The following is a 22,412-nucleotide window of genomic DNA, read 5'->3' on the forward strand; positions in this document are numbered from 1 at the left end:
TTAGCCACCAGCCTACACCAGAGCCACAGCAACATGGGATCCGAGCTGCGTCTGTGACTTACACCATAGCTCACTGGCAACACCGGATCCTTAACCTACTAAGCGAGGCCAGGGATCGAACCCACAACCTCACGGTTCCTAGTCGGATTTGTTAACCACTGAGCCACAACAGGAACTCCATGATCTTTTCTTATGATTAGATCTGGGTTTTGCATTTTTGGCAGAAACACCACAGAAGTGGTATAAATGTAGCATGTGGTATTTACAATCAAAACCTGGGCTCAGATATGCTCATTGCTTTTAGACCCACTCAGTGGAAATCAAAGATTACTAGAATGAGTTCTGTTTCTAGTAATAACAGAGTAGCATGTCTCGGACTAACCACCTGCACATGATAAATTTAAAATCTGGACAACATATATTAAAAAAAAATTTTTAAACCAACCATTTGAAGGCTCTAGAGAACAAAAAAGGTATGCAAAAACCGATGAAATGTGGACTTTTTAAATAAAGTAAGTGTACTTGTGTAATATTTGTGTTCCTATGGCTTTTTGCCTGAGGGAAGTCCCCAGTCTGTGGGGCACACCAAAAGGTCTCACATATATATAATCATAATACCAGAAGGAGAAGAAAATCAGAGCAGGAGAAATATTTGAAGTAATAATATCCAAATTCTTCCTAGATTAATGACAGACACTACACCATAGATCCAGGAAGCTCAGAGAACACTAAGCAATATAAATATAAAAATAAAAACAAACCAAAAAACCCTATACCTAGGCATGTCATATTTAAAAAAAAATTTCAGAAAATCAAAGGCAAAGGTAAAATACTGAAAGAAGACAGGGGAAAAAACTCCTTACCTATAGAGGAACAGGGATTTCAAAAGGTTTCCTATCAAAAATTATGCAAGCAAGAAGAGAATAGAGTGAAATATTTAAAATATTGAAAGAAAAAAAAATCAACCTAGAATTCTATATCCAGTGAAATCATTCTTCAAAAGAAATTAAATGTTAGTAGTAAAGATTTGAAAACTTTTCTACCACAGAATATCTAAAAAGTTCTGTAAAATTAAAGATAATTTATTTTAAATTATTGGATGAGCCTACAACAAAGTAAGGAAAATCCACTGAAGGTAAGACTGAATCAAGAAGATATATGAACTCTGCAGCCACCAAATTCATAGTCAACTATTTGAGTCATGGTAGCTTAGAACTACTATATAGACGGGCATGTGGGAACAAGTGAACAAACCAGAAATCATACTGTATAAAGTTGTAACCCTGGAATACCTGTAATTTCAGGAAAAGAGTAAAAGAGAAAAAAAGAAGCCTGACCCTGCTAATAGTAAAACAGATGGCCAGTCTCAGAACTGGCTCTGGGCAGAAGTTAAAAAAAAAGCCCCTCAACAAAATTTTGGCCATTATTCAATCTTTACAAGGGTTTGATGCCTAAATCTACCCTAATGGAAGAAGTGAAATTTAAGTGATATACTGTGTTTTTAGGTCCCTGAAAGAAGAAAATACAAACCCTCCTAGAAAAAAGTATCTACTCTTATGCTAGCCTTAATTTCTACAGAGTTCTAAATATTATTTAATAATAATCTAAACATCATGAACACAAAAAGAAACAAACTATCCAAAATAAGAATGAATATGAGAACCAGACCTTAACATACTTCAGATACTGGAATTATCAGCTATAAATACAAAATAACTATATTTAATATATTTTCAGGAATATAACAGAGATTGAAATATGTGAGCAATGAGAAAAAGACAATAGGAAATGACTAGAAAGATTTGAAAATAACCACATTGAACTCATAAAAATCAAAATGTAATAAATTTAAAACTCAACCAAAGGATTAAAAAGCAGACTAGATACAGCTAATTAGAATAAATACATTATAGAACCTAAAAAAAATTCAGATTGCTGCTTGAAGAGACAAATAGGTGCAAAACACTAAAGTGAATTTTGGAGACATGAAAAGAGCTAATTAGAATTCCTAGAAAAGGCAATTAAAATAAGGAAAGGCAATATATGAAGAAATAATAGCTAAGAATTTTCTAAAATTGATTAAAGACATCAAAATCACATCCAAAAAAATGCCAAACAGTAAAAATAAGAGAAATCCACACCTGTACACATAGAGTGAAGCTGCAGAATGACAAAGTCAGAAAAAAGATCTTAAAAGCAGCTAGAAAGAAAAGACAGATTACCTACAAGGGAGACATAATTAAACTGGAAGCTAATTTCTTAACAATCATAATGGGAGCCAGAAGATAGTGGAATAATATATAATTAGAATGATCTTCTGAAAATGAAATATACTACCAGGAGTTCCCGTCGTGGCGCAGTGGTTAACGAATCCGACTAGGAACCATGAGGTCGTGGGTTCGATCCCTGCCCTTGCTCAGTGGGTTAACGATCCGGCGTTGCCGTGAGCTGTGGTGTAGGTCACAGATGCGGCTCGGATCCCGCGTTGCTGTGGCCCTGGCATAGGCCGGAGTTTGCAGCTCCGATTCGACCCCTAGCCTGGGAACCTCCATATGCCGCAGAAGTGGCCCAAAGAAATAGCAAAAAAGACAAATAAATAAATAAATAAATAAATGAAATATACTACCAAAAAAACACAAAAAATAAAGTATTTACCACTAAAAGATTCTCATTGAGGGAGTTCCCTTCGTGACTCAACAGTTAATGAACCCAACTAGGATCTATGAGGATGCAAGTTTGATTCCTGGCCTTGCTCAATGGATTAAGGATCCTGCATTGCCAGGAGCTGTGATGTAGATCATAGACACACGGCTGGGATCCTGCATTGTTGTGTTTGTGGTCCAGGCTGGCAACTGTAGCTCTGATTCGACACCTAGCCTGAGAACTTCCATATGCCATGGGTATGGCCCTAAAAAGCCAAAAAAAAAAAAAAAAAAAAAAAAATCCTCATTGAGAGAACAACTCAAGAATGTACTTCAAGAAGGTAAGTGATGCCTGTAGAATGCCCTGAGCTGTATTTCTCAAGGAAAGTTGAAACTTCATGGAACAAGACACTATTGATCCTTAGGGCCATGTCTAAAGAAAATTCTGTTTATTTCTTCCAAGCATGGTTTTAGATTTACATATATTTGATTTTGCCACCAGGTTCAAAAGCTTCTGTCTGTGAGACCTTGGATGATTTCCAGGCAGTACACTTAAAAAAAAAGAAAAGAAAATTCAATGGTTTTCTTCAACGTGACAAGTTGAGGTAAATTTTACGTTTCTGCAGTCCAAGGGACTTGCTTTTGGCTAACAAGTACATTTCTGGAACAGCTTGCTCTATCTGAATCAGGAGGCAGAGAAAAGAGGCAGTCATATCAGCAGGAAGAACAAATGCTCCAAATGGAAGAAAACACAGACAGATGGTTGAATCTATGTTAGATCACACCGAACCGTTGTGAAGGCAAGTAAGGACATTAATTGTTCAGAGCACGCACATAGTGAAATTGGGGAAATTAGTCAATATTTGCATATGGATTTCCTGACACTCTATAGGGAAAGATCACTGATATCCACGCATGAAGTTGTCCTGAAAGAAATGAAAAGTTTTTGGCATTTCCCCTCCAAGTCCATTTTGGCCTCACATTTCCAGAGAAAGGGTCTTGACTAGATTATTTATCCTTAAGGTTTTTTGTGTTTTTTTTGGTTTTTATTTATTTATTTATTTTAGGGCCACACCTGTGGCATATGGAGGTTCCCAGGCTAGGGGGCGAATAGGAGCTACGGCTGCTGGTCTACACCACAGACACAGCAAAGCAGGATCCAAGCCATATCTGCGACCTACACCACAGCTCAAAACAATGCCAGATCCTTAATCCACTGAGTGAGGCCAGGGATCGGCCCCCGCAACCTCATGGTTCCTAGTCAGATTTGTTTCCGCTGCGCCACTACTCGAACTCCAGTTGTTTTGTTTAATGGCTTTTCATTTGGTTCAGAGCTGGGAGACAGTAGAAAACTCTGGAGGTAATTGCTTACTAAAAAGTCAGGTTGTAAGTGCTCATTACTTCAGTTGTTGCCAGATGTCCTTAAATTACTGTCATAAAAGAAAAAAAATTGGAGTACCCCTTGTGGCACACTGAAAATTTGACTACACGAACATTTATGTCTACACAGAGACATTTTAATGTCATAGGTATAGGTGGTGTTTAAGAGATTCAGGAATGAAGTTGCATAGGTTCAAATACTAGCTACACTACATTCTAGTCTTTTGACCTTAGGCAAGTTACTGAACCCTTTTGGGCCTCAAATTTCTTCATCTATAAAATGGAGATAGTCATAAAATCTACTTCCTTAGGTTCTCTGAGAACTATTATTATCGCTTACAGAATATAAAGAGTTAATTAAATCAATAAGAAAAGGCAGCCAATCTACTAGATGTTCAACATCTGTTAAAACTTCAGCTGTTCCCTGACACAATTTTGATATATCAAATTGTCCTAGTCCATATTCTGTTTTACTTGGCTTCATACTTTTCTGTCGCTGCTACCTTGGTCTAAAAATTTTCCATCCAGTCTCTGCACGTGAAAATATTGCCATATTTTATTTATTTATTTATTTATTTTTTATTTTCCCACTGTACAGCAAGGGGATCAAGTTATCCTTACATGTATACATTACAATTACATTTTTTTCCCCACCCTTTGTTCTGCTGCAACATGAGTATCTAGACAAAGTTCTCAATGCTATTCAGCAGGATCTCCTTGTAAATCTATTCTAAGTTGTGTCTGATAAGTCCAAGCTCCCGATCCCTTCCACTCCCTCCCCCTCCCATCAGGCAGCCACAAGTCTTTTCTCCAAGTCCATGATTTTCTTTTCTGAGGAGATGTTCATTTGTGCTGGATATTAGATTCCAGTTATAACTGATAACATATGGTATTTGTCTTTGTCTTTCTGGCTCATTTCACTCAGTATGAGATTCTCTAGTTCCATCCATGTTGCTGCAAATGGCATTATGTCATTCTTTTTTATGGCTGAGTAGTATTCTATTGTGTATATATACCACATTTTCTGAATTCAATCATCTGTTGATGGACATTTGGGTTGTTTCCATGTCCTGGCTATTGTGAATAGGGCTGCAATGAACATGCGGGTGCATGTGTCTCTTTTTTTTTTTTTTTTTTCCCACTGTACAGCAAGGGGGTCAGGTTATCCTTGCATGTATACATTACAATTACATTTTTCCCCCACCCTTTGTTCTGTTGCAACATGAGTATCTAGACAAAGTTCTCAATGCTATTCAGCAGGATCTCCTTGTAAATCTATTCTAAATTGTGTCTGATAAGCCCAAGCTCCCGATCCCTCCCACTCCCTCCCCCTCCCATCAGGCAGCCACAAGTCTCTTCTCCAAGTCCATGATTTTCTTTTCTGAGGAGATATTCATTTGTGCTGGATATTAGATTCCAGTTATAACTGATAACATATGGTATTTGCCTTTGTCTTTCTGGCTCATTTCACTCAGTATGAGATTCTCTAGCTCCATCCATGTTGCTGCAAATGGCATTATGTCATTCTTTTTTATGGCTGAGTAGTATTCCATTGTGTATATGTACCACCTCTTCCGAATCCAATCATCTGTCGATGGACATTTGGGTTGTTTCCATGTCTTGGCTATTGTGAATAGGGCTGCAATGAACATGCATGTGTCTCTTTTAAGTAGAGTTTTGTCCGGATAGATGCCCAAGAGTGGGATTGCGGGGTCATATGGAAGTTCTATGTATAGATTTCTCAGGTATCTCCAAACTGTTCTCCATAGTGGCTGTACCAGTTGACATTCCCACCAACAGTGCAGGAGGGTTCCCTTTTCTCCACAGCCCCTCCAGCACTTGTTATTTGTGGACTTATTAATGATGGCCATTCTGACTGGTGTGAGGTGGTATCTCATGGTAGTTTTGATTTGCATTTCTCTTATAATCAGGGATGTTGAGCATTTTTTCATGTGTTTGTTGGCCATCTGTATATCTTCTTTGGAGAAATGTCTATTCAGGTCTTTTGCCCATTTTTCCATTGATTGATTGGTTTTTTTGCTGTTGGGTTGTATAAGTTGTTTATATATTCTAGAGATTAAGCCCTTGTCAGTTGCATCATTTGAAACTATTTTCTCCCATTCTGTAAGTTGTCTTTTTGTTTTCTTTTTGGTTTCCTTTGCTGTGCAAAAGCTTTTCAGTTTGATGAGGTCCCATGGGTTTATTTTTGCTCTAATTTCTATTGCTTTGGGAGACTGACCTGAGAAAATATTCATGATGTTGATGTCAGAGAGTGTTTTGCCTATGTTTTCTTCTAGGAGTTTGATGGTGTCCTGTCGTATATTTAAGTCTTTCAGCCATTTGGAGTTTATTTTTGTGCATGGCGTGAGGGTGTGTTCTAGTTTCATTGCTTTGCATGCAGCTGTCCAGGTTTCCCAGCAATGCTTGCTGAATAGACTTTCTTTTTCCCATTTTATGTTCTTGCCTCCCTTGTCAAAGATTAATTGACCATAGGTGTCAGGGTTTATTTCCGGATTCTCTATTCTGTTCCATTGGTCTGTCTGTCTGTTTTGATACCAGTACCACACTGTTTTGATGACTGTGGCTTTGTAGTATTTCTTGAAGTCTGGGAGAGTTATGCCTCCTGCTTGGTTTTTGTTTCTCAGGATTGCTTTGGCGATTCTGGGTCTTTTGTGGTTCCATATAAATGTTTGGATTGTTTGTTCTAGTTCTGTGAAAAATGTCATGGGTCATTTGATAGGGATTGCATTGAATCTATAGATTGCTTTGGGTAGTATGGCCATTTTTATAATATTGATTTTTCCAATCCATGAACATGGAATATCTTTCCATTTCTTTACATCTTCTTTGATTTCTTTGATTAAAGTTTTATAGTTCTCGGCATATAGGTCCTTTACCTCCTTGGTCAGGTGTATTCCGAGGTATTTGATTTTGTGAGGTTCAATTTTAAAAGGTATCGTAGAAAATATTACCATATTTTATATCCTAACTCAAATCCTGAATTCTCTACAGAGTCTTTCTGATTAAAGAATGGTAGTTTCTCTCTCCATCTCTGTCTGACTTTCTAAGATATAATCAAACTTTTTTTTTTCCTTTCTGTATAATGTGTGTACATGTTTTATCTCCTGTAGAAATCTGTGAATTTTCATGGCCAAAATAACATATTCTACTTATATATCCTCACAGTGCATAGTAAATATTCACTGTATAAATGTTTTTTGGTTTCCCATAACTTGATCTACTACAAAGTAATCAGTGAGAAGATACATGAAATTCTTATACCCATAGTATGTTCATCCCACCCACTCACACGCACAGAAAGAAACAAACATTTTCCCATACAGCACATAGCTCCTTTCTTTATTTGCACTCCACTCTAAATACATGAGACATGATATGCGCTATATTGTTAAATTGATGGGTGGAAAGATTAAAGAGCCACTTTCAGTCGTTTAGGAGAGAGATGACGGTGGCTTAAGCAAGATGGGAGCAGAGGTGGTTGAGAGAACAGATCAGATTCTAGATAAGTTTTGAAGGTAGAGGCAGTAGATTTGTCTACAGACTGGATGTAGTGGGAGAGAAAGTAGTCAAGGATGAAGCCATGTTCTAGAATGTCAGCTGTATAGCAGACCCCAGAGAATAACCAGTTCAGATTCAGATCAGAGGAGGAGGATGGAGGGATGAAGACATAGGTTTCCAAATAGATTGAACATCTGGAATATCTCAGAGTTGGATATTTGAAAATTACATTAGTATATATAACAGAGATAGTGGAGTGTGTAAAAAATTAAGAATAGATACAGAGAAAACCAATAAACAAACCAAGCAATTATTGATCTCAGAAAGAACAATAAGTACTAGCTTTGCAGGAAACAATATTTTTATGGTATTAATATTTACATTAACATAGACTGATTTAGCAAAAAATGAGATGTAACTGTACTACAGGGATAAGGAAAAGGAGAAAAGGTACAAAGAACTAAATAAATCCTTATTTGTCATAGAGCAAGTCAATAGATGAAGTAGAAAACTGTCAGATCAAGGGACTTCCTTGGTGGTCCAGTGGTTGCGACTTGGTACCTTCACTGCTGCAGCGTGAGTTGCACTGCTGCGGCCTGAGTTCAATCCCTGGTCCGGTATCTGAGAACCCACATCAAGCCACTGTGTATCGTGGCCAGAAAGAAAGAAAAAACTGTCAGATCAAGAAGTAGGATTATGAATATTATTCAGGATTGGGGGTAAATAGAGAGGATATTGCTAAAAATAGTAAAAAATGGTAGCCATATGTTAGAAATTCTCAAATCCCTACTTTTAACATGAGTAAGGATCACAGTTTACTGAACTGCTTCCTCAGAAATTCTGATCCAGTGGGTTGGGGTAGATAATGAATATGCATTTCTAACAAGCTCACTGGTGATGCCAATGATGTTGATTCTAGGTCCAAACTTTGAGGACAACTGCTATAGGAAGTAGAACTAGGGAGTTAGGCCAAGGACACATATTTTTCATAATAATTATTCTCATACAGTGATTCTCAAACTTGGCTGCTTGTTGGAATCACCTGGGGAGCTTTAAAAACTAGCGATGCTGGGATCTCATCCCCAGAAGTTGTGATGCAATTGATCTGGGTTGTAGTCTGGTGTTGGTAAACAGCACTGTAGGTGATTTTAATGAGTTTAAAAATGAGACTTTTTCAGTATCATTTTAACTATATGCACAAATTTAAATATTTTTTTTTCTTTTTTGGCTACCCCGTGGCATGTGGAGTTCCTAGGCCGGGATCAGATCTAAGCTGCAGTAGTAACCCATGCCACAACTGTGACAACGCCATATCTTGCCAGCCGGGGATCCAACATGTGTCCTAGTGCTACTACACAGATGCCACCAATCCTGTTGTGCCGTGGCAGGAACTCCATAAATTTAATTTTCAATATAGAAGTAAATATTTGTGTTCACGGTAGTAGGAAGACAGCAAAACTAAGAATCAGAAGATATGGAAGCATGTCTGGTATGAGCTTCTGCCATAAGCCACTCTATGTCCTTGGGAAAGTCACCCAATCTATGTGGGCTTTAGTTTCCTCATATGTAAAATTAGGATGCTGGACCGGTCATTCTTAAATGTTCTTTCCGACTTCACATTTTTTGGGGTAATAGTTATAATGCCCAATGCTATAAAATCTGAAAATTTAAAAAGTATGCAGCAATAGGAGTTCCTGTTGTGGCTCAGTAGTTAATGAATCCCAAATAGGAACCATGAGGTTGTGGGTTTGATCCCTGGCCTCGCTCAGTGGGTTAAGGATCCGGCATTGCCCTGAGCTGTGGTGTAGGTCACAGACACGGCTCGGATCCTGAGTTGCTGTGGCTCTGGCATGCGCCGGAGGCTACAATTCCGATTAGACCTCTAGCCTGAGAACCTCTGTATGCCATGGGAGCGGCCCTAGAAAAGGCAAAAAAGACAAAAAAAAAAAGTATGCAGTGACAAAAAGTTCCCCATATGATGCTGAGAGTGATTATTATCATTTAGTGATTATCATAAAATTTTAATTCTTTGAAAACTAATGTTATTTTTCACACATACATATCACTTTCCCCTTACTTATTTATTGTACTCAGTATCACCCTGGTAATCAGCTCACCCTGGTAAATAAAGATCAAAACAGCTGAGATGAACTTATACTTAATGGCAGAGCAGGACATTTCATTTCTCCAAAACATTTGCTAAATTGCATCCAAGAAAATGATAAAATAGGAGTTCCCATCGTGGCGCAGTGGTTAATGAATCCAACTAAGAACCATGAGGTTGTGGGTTCGATCGCTCACCTTGCTCAGTGGGTTGACGATCCAGCGTTGCCGCGAGCTGTGGTGTAGGTCGCAGACGCGGCTCAGATCCCGTGTTGCTCTGGCTCTGGCATAGGCTGGCAGCTATAGCTCCGATTTGACCCCTAGCCTGGGAACCTCCATATGCTGTGGGAGCAGCCCAAGAAATGGCAAAAAGGCAAAAAGGCAAAAAAAAGAAAATGATAAAATAGACCACCCTTGGGTTATTGTGAATTATTTTCCCAGGAGTGATGATGAGCAGATCCTGATCCTTCTACTGGCTCCACACCTCTTTCTACCAGCAGCATCTACTTGTAAGATGTCTGCCCCTGGCTAACTTTAAGGGAGCAGTGTGTCATCATAAATTCTGGCAAAACAAAGTAATTGATTAGAGTGATGGCTAAGCTCCTAGTGACTCCTTATTACTGAAAAGTCTTACCCTGATTATCCTAGAGGCTTAGTATAACTATTGTCAATTCTCAATCATAAATACTAACAAAGGGAGATGTGGGAAATGAGGATTGGTACAGATATTCCAAGGAATTTTATATCAACTTTAGAATGCTCTGTATATGGAGAACTTTCAATTTGCCTTCATAATTATGTTTTCTTTAGAATAATTTAAAATCAGCTTTCATTTCTTGAGTCAACAGAGATAACTGCTATTATGTAGGAAACCTTGTCTGAAACAAAAAATCAATTGCCTATAATTACAGATGGATCATGAAGATTAAGCTGTTTATAAGACTAAATATATTTGTGTGCACATGTGTCTGCCTGTGACTTTGACTTCTTGCCTTTTAAAGAACTTTTTTGACCAAATGGAAATCAGAAGTTATAGTAACATACTGCTGAAACAAAAGGTGAATTCTACAATGAAAGGAGGTCAGAGCCATGTGTCATGATTTTGCAGGTAGTTAAAAATGAACTGAGAAGTCACCATCCGGTGGGAGGCATCTTAGGGACGCAGCCACCTTCTGTTGGGCATAAATAGAATGAAAGCTTGTTGAGCTATTTATTCTTAGATGGTTATGATCATGTGTTGCTCCTCCACTGAAATGTGCCCATTTTACTACCTCACTCTTTTAGAATGGATATTTTTAGCTAACTCTGGGCTAATCTAATCAACTGATTTGTGCTAACTGAAGTTTAGAAGAGAGCATCCTCTCTCAAACCCTAAGTCTGTTTCACCCTGCCAGGTAAAATATGAACATATTATCAGAGGTTAGACCCTGGAGTTTCCACTGTGGTACAGTGCGTTAAGAATCTGACTGCGTGGAGTTCCCATTGTGGCGCAGCAGAAATGAATCCGACCAGTATCCACGAGGATGTGGGTTCGATCCCTGGCCTCGCTCAGTGGGTCAGCGATCTGACGTTGTCGTGAGCTGTGGTATGGGTTGCAGATGTGGCCTGTATCCTGCATTGCTGTGGCTGTGGCTAGGCCAGCAGATGTAGCTCTGATTCGGATCTGGCATTGCTGCAGCTGCAGTGTAGGGTGCAGTGGCTTGGATTCAATACCTGGCCCAGGGAACTTCCATTTGCCTCAGGTGCAGCCATAAAATTTTTTAAAATTAAAAATAAAAGAAGTTAGACCCTCTGGTCTATGCTAGTAGAAACACTAATTAAGAAATTTCAGTTAAAGTAAGAAAGTAGCTTAGCACCAAGGATAAGAAAGATTTCTGGGCTAGTGAGATCTTATAACACCCCTGCAATCATAGTGTCCATGTAGGAGGTCTAGAAAATACACATCTACTTTTAAAAAGCAATTTATACATCAGTGGAAGTTTCAGCTCTGTTTTCTTGCAGAAAAACATTGAGTGTTATTCTAAATCATTTGAAAGAAATTTATAAACAACATAAAGTAACCTACATAATAACACATAACAATAATAACTCATACCTGTATAGTGTTTTACAGGTGCTTCAGCAAAAATGATCTTATTCCTCATAACAACCCTACAAGGTAGGTAAAACAAGTAAAACCTCAATTTTACACACTGACGAAATTGAGAGTCAAAGGATTCAAAGAGAGTAAGTGGAGTACCAGCGTGGCATATAGTTAGTACATGGTGGGAAAAGAGGGAGGTGAAAGGGCTTGCATTCAAGTGACTATGATAACAACTACTATTTACTGAATATTTACTGTGTTCCAGTCATTATATTAAGTATTTATAAGGATATTATTGCATTATAAAATATTATTACTTTCTCAAAGCCCAAAGATGAGTATCTCCTTACAAAAGGGAAATAAAACATAGACTTGCAAAAATTTTTAATTTAGTAAAACAATTTAAGGTAGATGATGATGATAACTATCATTTACTGAACAGCTACTATTTGCCAGATGCTGTGCTATAAGCACTTAACCTATATTTTATCTAATTCTCACATCTACTCAACAAGGCGGATATTTATCTCATTTATACATGAAAAATAGGAGGCCCAGAGTGACTGACTTGATCACACAGTTGATAAGTGATGGAGCATTCTAGTATATGTCAAGTAGTACCCAATATTTGTTTACACATGGTTTTTCACTCTTTAAATGATTTTCTTTCTTTCCTTCTTTTTTTTAGGGCCTTACCTGCAGGTCCCAGGCTATAGGTTGAATCAGAGCTGTGCCAGCCTACGCCACAGCCACAGCCATGCCAGATCTGAGCCACACCTGCGACCTGCCACAGCTTGCAGCAACACCAGATCCTTAACCCACTGAGAGAGACCAGGGATCAAACCCACATCCTCATGGATACTAGTTGGATTCTAAATCACTGAGCCACAAAGGGAACTCCCTAAATGATTTTCTGTCATGAAAATTCACATATCATTCATTTTCCCATATAACTAGTATTTAAAAAATGTTATCTGTGTTTCCCACTTTTTAAGCTTTTCAATGTGAGTTCTTTGTCCTGTCCTTGGATTAATTCAGGCAGGCCCCCATTTTTTTCCTGGCCACCCTTAGGTTAAGTTCTATAATCACATTATGTCAAAATCACAGTCTGAGTACAGTTATTATAAATGTCCAATAATAGGTAATAATAAAAATGCCAAAATTGTTTTAATATTGGAAAATTCTTGCCTCTCCCAACAAGGGCCTGCTGCAGGCTGGACCCATGCAGGTTGGGAGTGAGCTCAGTCCTCCTTTCTTGCCTGATCCTTTCCCTTAGTTTATTATTTATTTTTTATTATTTTTTTATTTTTGGCTTTTTGCCATTTCTAGGGCCACTCCCGTGGCATATGGAGGTTCCCAGGCTAGGGGTCTAATCGGAGCTGTAGCTGCCGACCTACACCAGAGTCACAGCAACGCAGGATCCGAGCCGCGTCTGCGACCTACACCACAGCTCACGGCAACGCTGGATCCTTAACCCACTGAGCAAGGGCAGGGATCAAACCTGCAACCTCATGGTTCCTAGTCAGATTCGTTAACCACTGAGTCACGACGGGAACTCCTCCTTTAGTTTATTAGCTATGGTTTCTGATTTCCTGTTTCTACCAGTTGAAGTTGGGATGGGGAAAGAAGAAGACACAAGAGAGGAGTTCCCATCATGGCTCAGTGGTTAACGAATCTGACTAGGAACCATGAAGTTGCGGGTTCGATCCCTGGCCTTCCTCAGTGGGTTAAGGATCTGGCATCACCCTGAGCTGTGGTGTAGGTCGAAGACATGGCTTTGCTGTGGCTTTGGTGTAGGCCGGTGGCTACAGCTCCGATTAGATCCCTAGCCCCCTAGCCTGGGAACTAGAACCTCCATATGCCGCGGGTGCAGCCCTAGAACAAAAAGACAAAAAAAAAAAAAAAAAAAAAAAAAAAAAAAAGGAGAAGACATAAGAGGAATGAGGAAGTTCTTATATGATTATTACTGTTGTAAAGTGACTTAGTGTTCCCTGGGATGGGAAGATATGTAACTTTGACTTTTCTTCCCATGGGATATATTTATCAGTTCTTTGGAAATCTCCAACTCTGTTAAGCACCTCTCAACTTCAGTTCCTTTGATCTGCATGGATGGATGTTATTCTGGCAGTTAATTACTCTCTCCTGGCTCCCAGAATCCTGCAGCATACTTTCATTTCCTGCCCTCTGAAATAGGATTTTCAACAGAATCTAGTACAAACGTAATGCTGGTTGAGGCAGACTGCCTTTACAGCTAGTTTTAACATTTGTCCTTCATTCCATTTTATTTTTGCAATGCAAGTTTTCCATCCCTCCCATAAAGAACTGGAGTCACTTTTCCTTCGTTTTGAAAGCACAATGGTCCCAATGAAATGCAGCAAAAGTGATGCTATGTGACTCCCAGGCCTGGACTTGAAGAGATGTTACAGCTTCTGGGTTTTTTTGTTGTCTGTTTTTGTTTTTGTTTTTACCCTTTTGGAGTCTGTCATCACATAAAATAGTCCCATTATTCAGCTGGAAAGAGAGGCTTAGCCAGACTCTAGGCGTTCCAGCCACGGAGGTGAAGTGCCAGAGATGGGAATGAAGGCATTTTACATCTTTCAGCATCACAAAGCAGAGACACTCCAGCCAACACAACACAGACAAGCCAGCCCTGAGCCCTGCCCACACAGAATTGTAAGCAAATAAATACTGTTTTTATTTTATTTTATTAGTTTTTTTAGTAGTAATACATAACTAATACAAAAGCTATCTGGTTTACTGCAAGCACACATGTATTCCTTATCCCAGCGTACTCTGAGAGGGCAGACAGCTCTCCTTCATTCTGCTGCTAAAGCTGTTGACCAACCCATCTTACAAATTTCCCCAGTAGAGTCAAACAGTAATCCAATAAAGTTAAATACACACTTAACATATTGTCCCAGAAATACCACTTCTAGCTCCAGAGAAATGAAGACATGATCACAAAAGAGATCTGTAAGCAAACACTTAAAACAGCTTTATTCGTAATTGCCAAAAACTGGGAGCAACCCTCAAATCTATTGACCGGGGAACAGAACAAATTCATCCATAAAACTTCTGATATATACAACAACATGAATGAATCTCAAAAGTAATATATTAACTGAAAGAAGGCAGACAAGAAAAGTTACATACTATGTGATTCTATTTAATGAAATTCTGTAAAATACAAAACAAATATCAAATCAGTGTGTGTTAGTGGCTGGGAGTATGGAGAGGGAGCTGACTACAAAGGGGCACAAGGGAATCTGGGGGGATAATGATGTGGTGTTATTTATACGACTGTATATGTTTGTCAAAGCTCACAGGACTGCTGACCTAAAAAAAGGTGAATATTTCTGTATATAAATCTTAATAAATATTAATCAATCAATTAATTAGAATAAATCCATTATGCCCTTAAACTATATCAAGCTGTCTAAATGGCTGGCTCCACTGAAGCCGTTTTCATGGACATGAGTGCCAGAACCCTTACCCCAATCCCTTTGAATGACAGAGGCTGGTAATCATATCACAGTATAACTCTCTCTAAGTTAATCGTCCTCAAAAATCTCTTCAATCTTCCAAAAATCCAAACCTTTTATACTCTTAACATGGGTGAATAATCTAACTTATTCTTAGCTATTTCCTGTGAAAACTTGCATCTGGATTACTATATCCTTTGGAATGTGCACACTCTCCAAGGTACTCTGTATCCCGGGGTCTGCCTGGAACTTCTCATTTAATACTCTTTCACATGTATTTATACACATTATTTTAAGTAACACTACATAGAGACATTATTTTCATGTCGATTGCTAGGAAATACTTATCTACCCACATATTTACCATTTAAAAAGTTCTTCTTTCCTAAAGATCTAAATAAATTTCCATCTATTATCATTTTCCATCTGCCTGAAGAACTTCCTTTTGCATTTCTTGCAGCACACATCTGCTGGAAATGTATTCTCTTGTTTTGCTTTTTTTTTTCCCTAAAAATGTGCTTATTTTGCCTTCATGCATTGAAGGCATTTTTTTTTTTTTTTTTTTTTTTTTTGAGTACAGAAATCTGGGTTTTCTGGATTTATTTTATTTTTTAGCACTTTTTAAAGATATTGTTCCTTTGCTTTCTAGCCTCATTGTTACTGAGGAGGAGTTAGCAGTCATTTAAATGGCTGCCCTTGGAGTTCCTGCTGTGGCTCAGAGGTAACAAACTTGACTAGTATCCATGATGAGGTGGGTTTGATCCCTGGCCCTGCTCAGGGGGTTAAGAATCAGACATTGCCGTGAACTGTGGTGTAGGTCACAGATGTGGCTTGGATCCTGCGTAGCTGTAGCTGTCAGCTGCAGCTCCAATTTGACTCCTATCCTGGGAACTTCCATATGCCAATGAGTAGCCCTAAAAAGACAAAAATAAATAAATAAATTGCTGCCCTGTATACAATGTGTCATTTTACTCAGCTTTCTTTCAAGATTTTCTCTTCACCTTTGGCTTTCAGAAGTTTGACTCTGATGTGACTGGATGTAGCTTTTCTTTAGACTTGTCCTGTTTTTGAGGCTTTCTGAGATTCCAGACGCTATAAATTTCTTTCTTTCACCAAATTGAGAAAATATCAGCTATTATTTCTCCACATATTTGTTCAGTTGCATTATCTCTCTTCACTTCTTCTGAGATTCCATTTAAACAATGTTAGACCTTTGGATATTATTCTTCAGTTCCTTGCAGCTGTTTAGTTTTTCAATCTTTTCTCTATGTTCTTCAAGTTATATACTTTCTATTGACCTATCTTTGAGTTCATTAATTTTTTATTTTATCATATTCATTTTGTGATAATCCCATTCAGTGAATATTTTCATTTCAGATATTGCACATTATCCAGAATTCTGTAGAAGCTCCTATTTCCCTGATTTATCTTTTCATTCATTATGAGCATATTCCTTACATCCTTGAGCACAGTTGTAACAGTTGCTTTAAAATCCTTGTCTGATACATCAAACATCAGTTCTTTCTTAGAGCTCAGGCTTCAATAATTGCCTTTTCTCTTTAAAATTGTTCATGTTTCCTGTTTTTTTTTTTTTAAGTTAAGTAACTATGGATTGTATTTTAGACACTATGAATTATATATTGTAGAAATGATATTTCTCTGAAAAGTGTTGATTGTTTTAATAGACATTTAACTTGGCCTTAAGTTACAAACTCTCTCTTGCAATAGGCAGCAGCTTAAATTTCAGCACTGTTCTTTTAGTTTTAGTTGTTGGCTTGCCTCAGTCTGCCTCATACAGCTGTGATTCAGGGGTCAGCCAAAAATTTGGGAAGAGTTTATAATATAACATTGTAAGTCATCTATATTCCAATAAAGTTTATTAAAAACAAAAACTTTGAAGAATTTAAACATAGAATTTAGGGCTCTCTCTTTCTGGAACTTACCTTTTTTGTATTTCTTCTCTCAATTCTAGTGGCTATAGTTGCCCCAAATTCTTGTTCTCTGGTTCTTTAGGCAGCAAGACTACAGGTTTTCTATTGGATTTTTAGCATTCCCATATGGTGAAGACTGGGATCTGCCCCAAGTCTAAAAGGTAAAAATGAGAAACTCACTGAGTGCTGTTCCCTTCATCTGAGTATTAACTTCCCTGAGTGTCTGCCAGCTTTGTGTCATTATCCAATTCCATCAGAAGCTGGAGTTTAATATTTTGTTAGGATTCTATGATTGTTATTTGATTCAATAGGGACTAGTCAACTATACCAGAGCTAAATATCAATTCAAATGCTATTTTCCATGATATCCATTTATAATCTCCTTATAAAAACATATATGAAGGAGGTATTATTTTCCTCATTTCATAAATGAAAGAGATGTGTAGAGTTCCCTTGTGGCACTGTGGGTTAAAGATCCAGCATTGTCACTGAAGTGGCTTGGGTTGCTGTTGTGGCACAGGTTCAATTCCTGGCCTAGGAACTTCCACATGCCGTAAGTACAGCTCCCCATCCCCCCCCAAATAAAATAAATTAAAAAATAAATAAATAGGTGTGGCTCAAAGAAGTTAAAAAGACCGGCTTTGCCAACCAAGGTCCAGGAAGGAGAATTTAACTCAGTTCAAAGGAAGATTATAACAGACTACCTAGAGAGATATAGGCAAAGTTAGGGAAACCAAAAGGGATGCTGGTGCACCCAGAGATTAGCACCAAAGGGAAGCTTTGGGAGTTGCTACTGCCATCACATACTCCATGGATCATCTTGCACAACCCTGTGTGCTGAATGTCCATTCCAGAGAATGTTGCTCTAAATTAGATTCTCTAGAAATTGTTTGATTTTTTTAAATGAAAATATTATTCACAGCTCTTGCCAAATCTAGATATACTGTGTTTGAACTCATGACGTCTTAGGCAAGGCCATTCCAATGTGATTCAGTAGGGCAGGGAAACAAAGAATACGAATAGCAAGAGATGGCTACAGAGAGAGCAGGAGAACATAAAATAGAGATGGAAGAACATCTATTGGCATTCAGAAAAATCAGGCTAATTAACATTTTAAGAATTAACACCTTAGAGTCCTTTTTATAATAAGAACAAAGAGTAATTATAAATATAAAGTTTACATAATATGTAAATAATATTATGAATACACATAATTACTTAAAAAAATAAAAGTAAACCATATCACGATTGAAAACAGCTATTATTTAAAATTGAAAACAAAGTAAGAAATAACACAGGTATACAAATGTTACCCCCCAAATCAACCAATATTAAAGCTATAATTTACTATAGATGTCCTATATATTGCTAGAAAGTATATTAAGTGAAAGCACATATTTAAACTCAGAAACTCTATCAAGATTGTTTCACAAATACCTGCCTGGATTTCTTGGTCATTTATGTGGTCTGGTTTTCATAAGGTGACACAAATAAAACCTATGTGTATGATAGACTCAAGAAAATTACTACATATATCTGAATGAAAAATGCTTAGTTCTTTTTCCCCTTCTAGCATTATTTTGCTATTCTTTGAATCTCAATTATACCTTTCTTGGTCTTTTTTGGGATTATTTATGTTCTGTAAATGAGGAGAGAGGAGGGTGGAGGAGGAAATGGCATCTTTTTTTTTTGGAAATGACATCTCTAAATATCTCAGGATCTTGAAATTCTCTTTAGCCGTTCTTCTCAGATTTTTCACTTTTAGTTATCCTTAAACTTCATATTCATACCTTGTAAGGCTCCTTTTCAATTTGAAGTCAGAAAACTCAGACCAAAGAATGCTTTAACATCTCTCTGTAGGGGAGATTCTCATAAACATTACGAGTCAGTAACAACATATTTTGTGAAAATCTCCCAAGAAATTCCTAAGAAATACTAGCTAAATTTCCTAAGATATACCAGCTAATACAATCATCTATCTTATTAACGAAAACCTCAGCTTTAACGCCTAAACTCTAATCTTTTATGACAAAGAATAATATATATCTTTTCTCCAAACCTGAGCCTTATTATGTCTCTCTTCTTATTGCCTGTTCTTGTTATATGTCTTTCTTTTTCCTAAATTACATTTTTTTAAAGCACCAGCTTTGAGCTCCTACAAGATGCAATTTACTATTTCTGCTGTAAATTTGCAAAGACTCTATTGATATAAAATGCCCTTTCTTTCGTATTCTCTGAAAGAAACCAGTCTTTGTGCAAAGTAATTACTGCCACTGCTTTACTCCTTTAACATCATCTTTTGTGCTATGTGCAGGCCATGCATTGACCATTCTCAGAATATCACAATAAACACTGTTTTGATCATGAACCTGGGCATTGAAAACCTCCTCGATTTCATTAAGCTTCAACTTAATTGTATTCATTGCAAGGATTCCAGGCAAATTTGCCTTCTGTAAAGCTGTATTTGGAATAGGTATATACATCAGAGATACTGCTTCTGCTTTTTCCAAAGTTAACAATAACTATATGACAAACTAGATTTTTAAATGCTTACATTACTCTTGGGAAGAAAACTGTGCCAAAGAAACTAACTGTTTTAATTCTTCAAATCAATGAAGTATAGCTGAATTACTGTTAATTGATATACACACACAGAATACGTCATTATTTTATTTTTTAAAATTTGTTCTGTTTTCCTTAATACTCCTTCACATTTATATAACATAAACTTGCAACACTAACATCATAATATATCATCATAATATATCACTCAATTTATAAGAGTATTCATATACTTATACTCAGTGATACATAGTTTATTTTATTATTCAGAATCAGAATGCATATTTACTAATTTTAATTTGTACTCTGACTCTTTTCACAAAGGATTTAGGTGGTTATGTAAATATTTTAGTATCTACAATACAAAGACTGAGAGCCAGCAGTGGCATAAAGCAAAGCTATATTTTTGCATAGATGATCGTACTTTAGAGTTCTACCACAGTGCTCTTAAAATGCAACTTCGATGTACTAAGAATAGAATGCTGATAGGTAATTTAATCAATTTAATGTTAGGTTGGCGTTCCCACTGCAGCACAGTGGGTTAAAAATCTGACTTTAGCAGCTTGGGTTGTTGCAGAGGTTTATATATATATATGTGTGTATGTGTGTATGTATATATATGGTTAATAAATACATGATGAAGATAGGGTGCAGCACAATTTAGTTGCAGGAGACATTTTTCAAACTGACTTGTTAGCTACATAGAGGGTTTATTTTATTTTACTTCATTTTATTTATTTTTAGGGCCACACCTACGGCACATGGAAGTTTCTGGTAGAGGGGCCCGAATAGGAATTGCAGCTGCTGGCCTATGTCACAGCCACAGCAACACTAGATCCAAGCCACATCTGCGACCTACACCACAGCTTGTGGCAACGCCGATACTTAACCCACTGAGTGAGGTCAGGGAACGAACCCGCATCTTCACAGATATCTAACTACATCAGCTTATGCTATGTCTAAGCCACAACGGGAACTCCCACAGAAGGTTAATTTTAGTATGAGCTGGAAATATTAATTAACACATATTTAATTATGTGAAAGGGCAGTGATGGGGCCAAGTGGAGGCTCTATGGAAAATTTAGCTCCCTCCAATACACACGTAATTTTCACCAACCCCTAATTTCCCCAGAGAAATGTTCAGTCTCAGTAAAAAAAAAAAAAAAAGTCCTATATAAACGTTGTCTTCACACTTTCTTTCAGCAAGATTGCTTCCCCAGGTCCTTCTAACATAGAAATTTTAGAGCCACAACTAGCAATCAGCAAAATAATAGATTTGAATATGACAGCATTAGTTTAAATCTCTATTTGCTACTGAATTTCTCTATTTTCAAAGAGTAACTAAAAGAAAGAAAGCACATGTAAGTTAAAAAAAATTAAAATTCTGGTAATTCAACTGGAGTGGGAGTGAGAATATACCTGTTAAAATATTTGATATAGATCCATATAAAGTCTAAGTAAGAAAAGACAACATAACATAGATCCAAAATCATCACTGAAGTAGAATTAATATTGTGTTGTTGGTGTTTTAAATAGCATCGTGTGTTTATGGTTTGAGTTGACTCAAGGTTTTGAAGTTGTTACATATGTAAACACTTTTGTTAGAATTCACCCTGGCTTCCATCCTTGGTCCATATTTCCCCTAATTCTACTTGCGTTTCCTAATTCTACTTGATTTTTAATATTGTCATAATTCTAACAACACCTATGTGTTGTTGACTACAAATCTGGGTATTTAAAAAAAGCTTCATACTCATATCCATTTACCTCCTAAAATCTCCACCAGATATGACATAACTTCCTCAATCTCAACTTGCTCAAAGCAAAACTCATGGTATTCTCCCTAGTCCAATTCCTCCTTTTATAATCACTTAATTGTTGGTACCCCATCCACTCAATCACTCATATTAGAAATTGAGTATTTCCTATTGCTCACTCTCTTTATATCCAATCAAAAATCAAGTTCTATTTATCTAACCTCCTAAACATTTGTTAAATTGTTATCTTCCTTCTACTACTTAAGTGCAGACCCTCATTTTTGCTCCCTTAGGAAAAAAAAATGTCTCAGGGCCCAAATATATAGCAACTCATATTCCTTTCTTTTGCTTAGCAGTTTTAAGAGGAAAAAAATCATTTAGTATAGTTGATATAATCTATTTTTATAGAAAGCCACATGGCTTGAGATTCTATTCCACCTTATGTTTATACATTTTCTCCCAGTGTTTGATGTCCAGACTTGCAGGATCTTGCTTTAGACTTTTTGCCTTACTTTGATGTTGTTGGCTTTGAAGGTGTGTATCATACCTGTTCTTGAGGCAGCTTGATATTGTGGGAAACCCATTAGATTTGCAGCTATGAGACCTGGCTTCTAATTTTCTCTGTTATTAATTACTGATAATCTTGGGTAAGACAATCGGGTTGTTGAGACTTGAATTTTTTCATCTGTACAATGAAAGAGATTCAAATTTATTACATCTCTATGTATTGTGAATTCCTGACTTTGTGTGTGTGTGTGTTTTTAAGACTTCCTTCCTTTGGACCAATCCTATGGAAGACTGAAGAGAGGCAGCCAATACAACTTAGCTTAAAAGCCTCTGAAATGTGCATCTAGGATAAACATCCACAAACATTAGATTCCATTATAAAGCACTGACAGCAGGTGTGACAGCCAAGGGAGAAGAGGCACAGTCTCCAGAAGGCCTAGATTAAC

The 22,412-nt window shown here is 37.2% G+C and overlaps 1 long non-coding RNA gene across 50 annotated transcripts in view; it reads right to left on the bottom strand.

Moving 5' to 3' along the window:
• Window positions 1–22,412, bottom strand: part of LOC102168027 (uncharacterized) — a 204,251-nt gene that overhangs the window by 144,765 nt on the left and 37,074 nt on the right. For 46 of the 50 annotated variants that reach the window (XR_014803626.1, XR_014803620.1, XR_014803607.1 and 43 more), the window contains one exon: window positions 17,153–17,294. The exons of the other annotated variants lie outside the window; for them this stretch is intronic. This is a non-coding gene — a long non-coding RNA (uncharacterized LOC102168027). The remainder of the gene's footprint in view (window positions 1–17,152; window positions 17,295–22,412) is intronic. 50 annotated transcript variants of the gene reach the window in all.

Source organism: Sus scrofa, chromosome 5 (assembly GCF_054392235.1).
Source record: "Sus scrofa isolate SSC_HxYL_T2T_F1_AM1 chromosome 5, Sscrofa_HxYL_maternal_Yorkshire_Landrace_v2.0, whole genome shotgun sequence".
Lineage (NCBI taxonomy): Eukaryota > Metazoa > Chordata > Mammalia > Artiodactyla > Suidae > Sus > Sus scrofa.